Source organism: Nannospalax galili, unplaced genomic scaffold (assembly GCF_000622305.1).
Source record: "Nannospalax galili isolate Female #2095 unplaced genomic scaffold, S.galili_v1.0 scaffold664, whole genome shotgun sequence".
In the NCBI taxonomy this organism is placed as follows: Eukaryota; Metazoa; Chordata; class Mammalia; order Rodentia; family Spalacidae; genus Nannospalax; species Nannospalax galili.
In genome coordinates, this window is record NW_008354274.1 from 5,533,353 (window position 1) to 5,541,862 (window position 8,510).

General features: G+C 42.7%; 1 pseudogene; it reads right to left on the reverse strand.

Annotated features, from left to right (window-relative positions):
• Positions 1-1,012: 1,012 nt before the first annotated feature.
• LOC103748723 overlaps positions 1,013-8,510 on the reverse strand; it is a 9,203-nt pseudogene continuing 1,705 nt past the window's right edge.

Here is an 8,510-nt window from a genome sequence, read left to right on the forward strand (position 1 = left end):
ATCTCCGGAGCATCAGGGGTCCCCATACGGGCCACCACTTGCTGCAACCCACGACTCCGTCCAGCAGAGCCGAGGAAAGGACAACATGAACACCAAGGTGAGGTTCAGGCTTCTTCTTCTCACTCTCTCTCTCTTTATTACACACTTCAGCTCTTCATATAGCGTTCCCAACACCCCTCCCCCCAGCCAGGACCAATCAGGGCACACACACACATAGCGGGCAGGCAGAGTGGCAGCTTATTGGGCCATGTAGCAGGATCATACTCGATGATGTCTCTGATCAAGCAGGCAGCACATGATCGGGCTTATTGTGCTTGCGCAGGTTGGAGTAAACAAGTGAGGGGCACGAGGCTTGGCAGCCAGCCAGGGCGCCATCTTGGCCGGCTCGACCGCGCCTGCTTCCCACACTCATCTATTGAGGTCATAGTGCTGATGCTGTGAGTGCAACTGTGCATAGCACGCATGCCTAGTATGTAACTCAGCTCCACAGAGGTGATTTTTCTCACAGGGAAGCCACTGTTCCCTATAGAGATTATAATTCTCTGTATACTTTTCATATTTTCATGTGGTAAGCTCGTATGGCCCTGGATAGTCCCATAACGCACTAACAGAGCTCTTACTGGATCTGCAGCTCTTACTGATTGGGGTAAGGGAGGAGGAAGGAGACCCAGGCTGGGCTGAGAGCTGAGATGGTGGAGAACGGCTCACCCTGCCAAGACTAAAGGGGTATATGTATCCAGGATGGGCTAGGATCCCCTGACCCGAGGAAGTCCCTACCAAGTAATTCTTGATAGTAGATTCCAGAACAATAAACTGATGAGTAGAAGATGCAGAGTGATAATCCTAACACTACTCCACACATATCACGAGAGCACACCTTAGAGTCACTTATCTGAATGTGAACAAACTGCACATCATAACAACATTTGGTGTCTACAATGGTGCAGGGCTGTCTTCAGGCTACTGCAGTAGTTTTGTACAAACAAATTAAAATTTAACAAATCACATAGCATCAAGAAGGCATTTTCTCTCTAAACTTTTGAAGAGAGTTTCTCTCTGGTCTCCACAAAATAATCTAGCACTTGGGGAAAAAGATGCAGCCTAGCAAACCCACGCAGGAAGCCAGGATGGAGAAGACTCCACAGCCACCATGACCTTCCCCTTGGCGCTGTAGTAGACTGCAGGAAGGTGACCCAGACACTGCAGAACACCAGCATGCTGAAGGTCAGGAACCTGGCTTCATTGAATGTGCTGGGCAGGTTCCTAGCTAGGAAAGCCATGGTGAAGCTCCCCAGAGCCAGAAATCCCAGGTATCCCATGCCACAGTAGAAGGCAGTGACTGAGCCCTTGTTGCACATGATGATGATGTGGCCATGTTCATAGTGTGCATCCATGTCAGCAAAGGGAGGCGATGTTTCCAGCCAGATTCCACAGAGAGCCACTTGGATCAGATATAGACGGGAATGATGAAGGTAGGCAGTCCTGAAAGAAGCACCCACCTCACCCTTCTTCCCAGAACAGCGATCTTGAAGGCCAGAGCACAGTAATGGTTTTCGCCAAGACAGTGGACACAGCCAGAGTGAAGAGAACCCCAGATGTGCTCTGCTGCAGGTTGCAGGTGGCCGTGTTGGGATGTCCAATGAAGAGCAAGGAGCAGAGAAAACAGAAGGTGAGGGCGATGAGCAGGATGTAGCTGAGAGTCTGGTTGTTGTCCTTCATGATGGAGTGTCCTGGTGCTTCACAAAGACCCGAAGAACAAGAGCTGAGAGTGACAGGCAGAGGGCAGTGCAGGCCAGAGCCATCCCCAAGGGGTCTCCATAAGCCAGAAAGGTCACAGCTCTCTGTAGGCAGAGGGTTTTCCCTATTAGCATACTGCTCTGTTGGACACTTCACACACTCTTCCATATCTGATGCACAAAGCAAAGAATAGTCAGCACAGCGTAATATTTCTCTGTTATTCAAAGGATTCTTCAAGTAAGTGCTTTGGGAAGAGTTAGCAAAATTTGCCTTTTTATTGTAAATAGTGAAATTATATTTTATGGAGCAGTAACTCCCAATGTACAATGCCCTTCATGTTTACGATGAGGGAAACCCATGAGTTTCTTATTTCTTATTTATTTTACATACTTTGTGGTATTACTATCTTCAGATAAAATAAACATGCCTCATCTCTTGGTTGGATTTAAGTGGTAAAATAAAACATCTCAGATTTGAGTCACTTTTTAATCACATAGTTTTAGGATTGATAAAAGCCTAGATTTATACACTGTTATAATTAATGATCACAGAAAAAGACTGTTCAATGACAGGTGAGGTCCATTTGTCCACCTGAAGCTTTGTGCCTAATGGGTGTGCATGGACCTGGTATTAAGACAAAGGAATCTTAATCCTAGATCTGTTTTATAAGGGATGATAATTTTATTAAGGGGGTGGTCATGATATAAATAATTTCCCCAAAGCCCTTATGCCATCTTAATACCATCATCTTAGATTATAGATTTGCATATACTAATTTGGGGGAACAAAGTATCTTGGTTTTCACCTAAATTCTTCCTCACTGACCTTTGGTTCATGTTGATGTGCACAAGAGTCACAAACACAAGGAGAAATCAGCATGGAAAATAATATGCTGAATTCCAAAATATTGAAACAGAGATTATAATAAATTTTGAGCAATCCCTCCAATTTAAAAATTACATTTTACACTCTGGTGGGATTTTTTGTATTTTGATTTAGATTGCATTGAGGCATTAGAAACACAGATGAATGACAATATCTTTCCTAATTTGAATCATTCCTGTTTGAAACTTACTTTTGTTCCTACTTATTGAACTCTTCCATTATATTTACAAGTCATATTCTTTAAATTTATCAGCATCTATATAGTGAAAGTTGCCTTTTCATACATTTTATCTGTATATGAATCCTCATGGCCTTCAACTTCAAATAGCATTGATAACTTTTTATTTTTAATTAATTAATTTGTTTTTGTCTCTTTGAAGCAGGGTCTCCCTGTAGCCCCAGCTGTCCTGGAACTCACTATTTAGACCAGGCTGGCCTTGAACTCACAGAGCTCTGCCTGCCTTTGCCTCCCAAGTGCTGGAACTACAGGCGTGCGCCACCACGCCTGGCTTGATAACTTTTTATTTTTAAAAGATTTTAGTATTTATTTTTATTTTTAAGTGTATGACTGTTTTGCCTGCATGTAAGTGCACCAGTGCATGCAGTGCTGTTAGAGGCTAGAATAGGGTGTTGGATCCCCTGGAACTCGCATTACAGATGGTTCTTAGACATCATGGTTATTGGGAACTGCATCCAGGTCCTCTGCAAGAGCAGCCAGTGTTCTCATGTGCTGAGCCATTTCCCCTGCCCTGAACATTTTTTTTCCCAAATAATAGAAAAATTTTAAATTAATACATGTTTGTATTGGTGTGTGTGTGTGTGTGTGTGTGCATGTGTGCGTGTGTGCATGTGTGTGTGTGTGTGTACGTGTGTGTGTGTGTGATGTAATGATGTGTGTTAGGAGATAGGAATGCCAGGGAGCACAAATGTCAGAGGACAACTGAGTGCTGTCTCTCTACTTCCACATTTCTGTAGTTTCTGGGAATTGAACTCATGTCATCAGGCTCCAGATGCCAGTCTTACAGGTTCCATGCTGAACATTCCTTTCAAAGGTTCTCTGGATCTCAGAAGTTTATTTTAGTTATATTTGAATGATTAAAATAATTCTGCAAACTTATTCCCACCTGTAGTTTACCTGTATTATGGTACTCATATACTGATATGCTCTGTGTGTGTGTGTGTGTGTGTGTGTGTGTGTGTGTGCTATCCATAACAATACCCCAAATCTTTCACATCACATATCATAGTTTGAAATACTGATGTCCTCCCTTTGGCCATTTGGTCCATTCTTTCCAGCCTTGTGGCCCTGCCTGAACTAGGATCTCCACCTACTGTCTCCCTTCCTTATCTGTGAACTGAGGACAACAGAGTAGAAAACCTACTCATTCTATGCTGCAGGGCGGTATGTTTAGCAACACAGATCTTCATACTTCTTAATCCAAACACAGTCATCTGTGAGCACCTGCTCTTTGTCAGGAACCTTCAAAGAACTAGGAAGAAGCATGTCATGGAGGGCAGGGGTCTAAATCTGTCCTGTTTGTAGGTTGAAAAATAGTAAATGTGTACTTGGATACCATGTATTATATTCCCTTATGTAGATCACACATTCATGTTGTATTGCCAAGAAAACTCCTTGAGAAAATGCTGCCTGCAACATTTCTAGAATGAATAAAACTGTGATGCAAGGATTAGGGTCGATAGCATTGGTTTTACAAATTGCATGAAGGAGGAGATTTCATGTCTTACTTTCCTCAGGCCTCTTCAAGTCGGTGTAAGAAGAATCAATCAGCAGATTTTTTTCTTAAAGGATGTGGTTACCTGTCTGATTGGAAATCTCATTTTCTGGACATGGGAAACAATCAAAACAGCAGGTCATCTTTCCCTCCTGGTGGGATTTCCAGAACCCAGGACCACAAGGCACACTGCACACAGAGGGAATCTGAGGAAAACCACAGAGGTGTTGGTAAAGAGAATTAAAAAGCTCTTCATAACCACGCTATTTTAGTGTGTTTTGTCACTAACAAATTTATTTTTGATATACCTACAATTCAATTGACTTTTCTACTCTATTTACTATAATAACCGGTAGTTTCTATCTACAAAAACAAACTGATGAAAGTTATGTTTCTTTCCAAACATTAAAATGATAGAAAAATTTTGGAGTTAATATTGTATAAGCAAGCCCAGACTGCTCAAGACTGGTTATTTAAGTTCAATGTCCAGCCATGCAATTATGTCCAACTTACCTGTCTATGTTCTGTGGCCCACTCTGTCATGTCTTCATATAAATACAATTGTTGACCATGTGGAAAATATGGGGAGAGTTGTCCTAATTTCATCTTTAGTCCAAGACCTTCTGGAAAATTCCAAAGGCCCTGAATGTCATACACTGCAACTGATTTTCCCATCTGGTTCAGATTCACTTGTTGTCCAACAGGGTTAGTAAACCAGATGTTCCTCAGAAGGTGATGCAGCTAAAAGAGATGTACCAATTTAAAAAGTATTATAAAGTATATTTTAATAATGTATTATTTATATAATAAAATGTACACAGAGAGATAAAAAACAAAAAGTGGAGAATACTTTTTATTTTCTCTAATCCATCCCTCCAAATATAACTTTATTGAAGGCTGGGTGAAATAAATGAAGGACAAGGGATTATTTGAAAAATTTCATAATGTTTTTACATTGTTAGATCATTTTTTAGAGAAAATGCCAAAACAAATATGCACAAAATAATAGAATGTTATTATAGTAACCAAACAGTTTCTGATTGGATTTAAGGCCCACTTACTGAGATGGAACCCACACTGGCTACTGTTATTAGGGCCCAGGCCCTGTGGGTAGATAGGTCACAGGCCCTGGAGAAGACCCTGCCACTAATTTTCTATCCGGTAGAAAGAGTACTAAAATTAATCCTAAGGGCTATTTGCTATACTAATATGTTAGTGAATTTCTCTACCCTTCTCAGAGAACATTCTTCCTTCTGTAGAAGGCCATTATCACAGGGACCCTTCACTGGGCAAGGTGCAGAGAATGAAGTGATGAAATGTTCAGTCCCAAATGAGACATCTATAGCCTACACCTGTGCAAGGCTCAGGGATCTTCACGGAAGAGGGGTAGAAAGATTGCAAGAGCCAGAGGTGGTCGATGACTACAAGGAAGCAGTGTTTTTCTGTGAAAAGGGCTGTGAACTCACAGCCCTTGTGAGAGTGTGCATAAGACCTGCTCAAGCTCATGCCAATCAAAATCCCAGCAGGGAGGAGGGAGGTGGCCTTGAAGTTTCACCCCTAGCTAACGTGTTGAAAGCAACTGATAGCTTCTGGGAGAGAAAGATTCATTTTTCTTTAAGTATGTTGTCCTTGGTAGGCTGACCATGGTCCAGGGCTAGCTCTTCATTCAAGAGCATTGGGCAACACAGATTGTACTCCATGGGAAAAAAACACAGGAATTGGTGTGGGTAGGGAGGTCGGAGTGGATATGGGAGGAGTTGGTAGAGAGGAAAATATGATCAAAATACATTGTATGAACCTCTCAAAACTTGATAAGTATATAGTTAAAAATCCATAGTAAGGCAGTGAAGGGAATCTAAACACACATTTCCTCAGAGCCTCCACTGAGAACTTGAGGTCCTTACTACCTGCATCATTGGAAGAATTCCTTAAGACCACAGATGTAACCTATTCATCTCACTCCTTAGTACATTTTTGGCCCTTAGTGAGCAAGGTCACTTGAACTCCTCATTCAAGGATTTTTTGTTTCAAATACAGAAAAATAGGCATGATGATGCTCTATGTCAAAAATATTACTGATTGTCATTCAAAAGTGATATTACATTGTGTTATCTTCTTGTTCATGATGGATACACACATGTAGATTTACCTCTAAGAAAGTGAAAAAGGACAGAAACATTTTAAATTTAAAGTCCCCACACATATGGGTTTGAGCTTCTCTGACCCCATCTACAGAAGGCTCACTGGTGAGCCTAAGTCCACACACTGGAAGACACTTTACCTGCTAGCATTGCTTCTCTTATGTTTTCCATATTCCATAAATTTTGTTGAAGATGCATTTCATGCATAGCATGGGCAGTGGCATACACAGCATTGTATAGACCGTAACACTCATCATTCATGGTCATGTCAAAACTGTGCCATGGTAACCATCCTAATGATGTGTTGGATGGACAATTATTTAGCACTTTGCAGTTATATTTCAAGATTGAACAGTTCAGATGCATCCACCCCAATTTCACCACAGCAGTGTCTTCTGAGACATTGTCTTTGGAAATGTTCAACATTTGGATTAAAATTTTGAAATTAGGAATCTCTCCATGTTGGTGTGAAAAAGTCAAAGTCCCATGGAACGAGTCACCGGGCAACTGTCTGGTCCTGGAGATAACATCCCACTGGGAGGTGGTGACCCAGATTTTCCATATGTTCAAGTACTCCCGACTTCTAGTGCTCACTTCCAGAGGAGACTTCACTTCACCATAAATGACGACAACACTTGCTGATGTTCTGGTTTGTTTCTTCATTTCTATGACAAAATACTCTGACCACTACCAACTTGGGGAGGAAAAGGTTTATTTAGCTTATATATCCAGGGTCACAGTTCATCTGGGAGCCCAAGGTAGGAGGAACTCAGGGCAGGAAACTGGAGGCAGGAGCTGGAGCACAGGCCATGGAGGAACACTGCTTACTAGATTGCACCCCTGGCCCCTGCTCAGCCTGCTTTCTTATGCAACACAGGCCCACCTGCTCAGGGGTGGCACCACCCACAGTGGGCTGGGCCCTCCCACACCACTCAACAATCAAAAACGTGCCCCATGGACATGGCCACAGGCCAGTCCAATAGAGGCAATCCCCCAGTTGAGGCTCCCTCAACCCAGGTGTGTCAAGTTGACACTCAAGCTATCCAGCACAATTGACCGCTTGTCAACTTGACACACAAACATCACTATTAAACCATAAACTTTCCAATTTTTGTCCCCAAGATATGATAATATCACAACATAAGACAGTACAACCTTAAAAACCCCACAATCCTTAAAAAATCTAAACACTTAAAAGTCCATAGCCTCTTTTAAAAGTCTCTTAACTGTGGGTGGGCGTCTGTAAAATCCAAAACAATTACTGTCTTATTTCAAAGAGAAGAATCGTGCACTCCTAAGCAAAACCAAAGTCCAGCAAAGTAGCTCGAAGCTGGACATCTGTCTGGGATTCACTCACGATCTTCTGGGCTCCATGGGGTTCTGGAAGCTCCACTTCTCTGACTCTGCTGTCCACAGCACACACAGCTCATCTCGCAGACCCAGGCCAGCTCCATTCCATACCTACCGCTGTCCTTGGTGGTCGTCCCATGGTCCCAGCATCTCCAAAAAGCTGGGGTCTCCACTGAAACTGAGGCTACACCTTCACCAATGGCTTCTTCTTGCCTCTTGGGATGCAAAGCCTCAGATTCTCTCCATGACCCCTTCAATCCTGGGGTCTTCACTGCAACTGAAGCTGCTGAAACTGCACTTTCACCTATGGCCTTTCCTGGCCTCTCAGAGTACAAGCCTCAGTTGCTCTCTGTGACCCTTTCATGCTTTCAACACCAGAATCATGCAGGAGACTCTTACACATTACCAAGTCCTGTTTCCAGCTTGAGATAGAGGCTCGGGGCCCTTCTGTGTGCTGACCCTGAGGAACTACCTCCCAGAAGATTTCACCTCAGTGATGCTGGTCTCTTGTCACTTACAGCTGATTTTTCAGCCCCAGCTAACCAGCATCAATTGTCCTAGTTAAGCAAAGGTTTTGCTTCAGGTTTTGGTCTCTTCTTAATCACAGCTGATTCTTCAGCCCCAGCCGACCAGAACCCACAGATTCTCAATCTAAAATCTCATG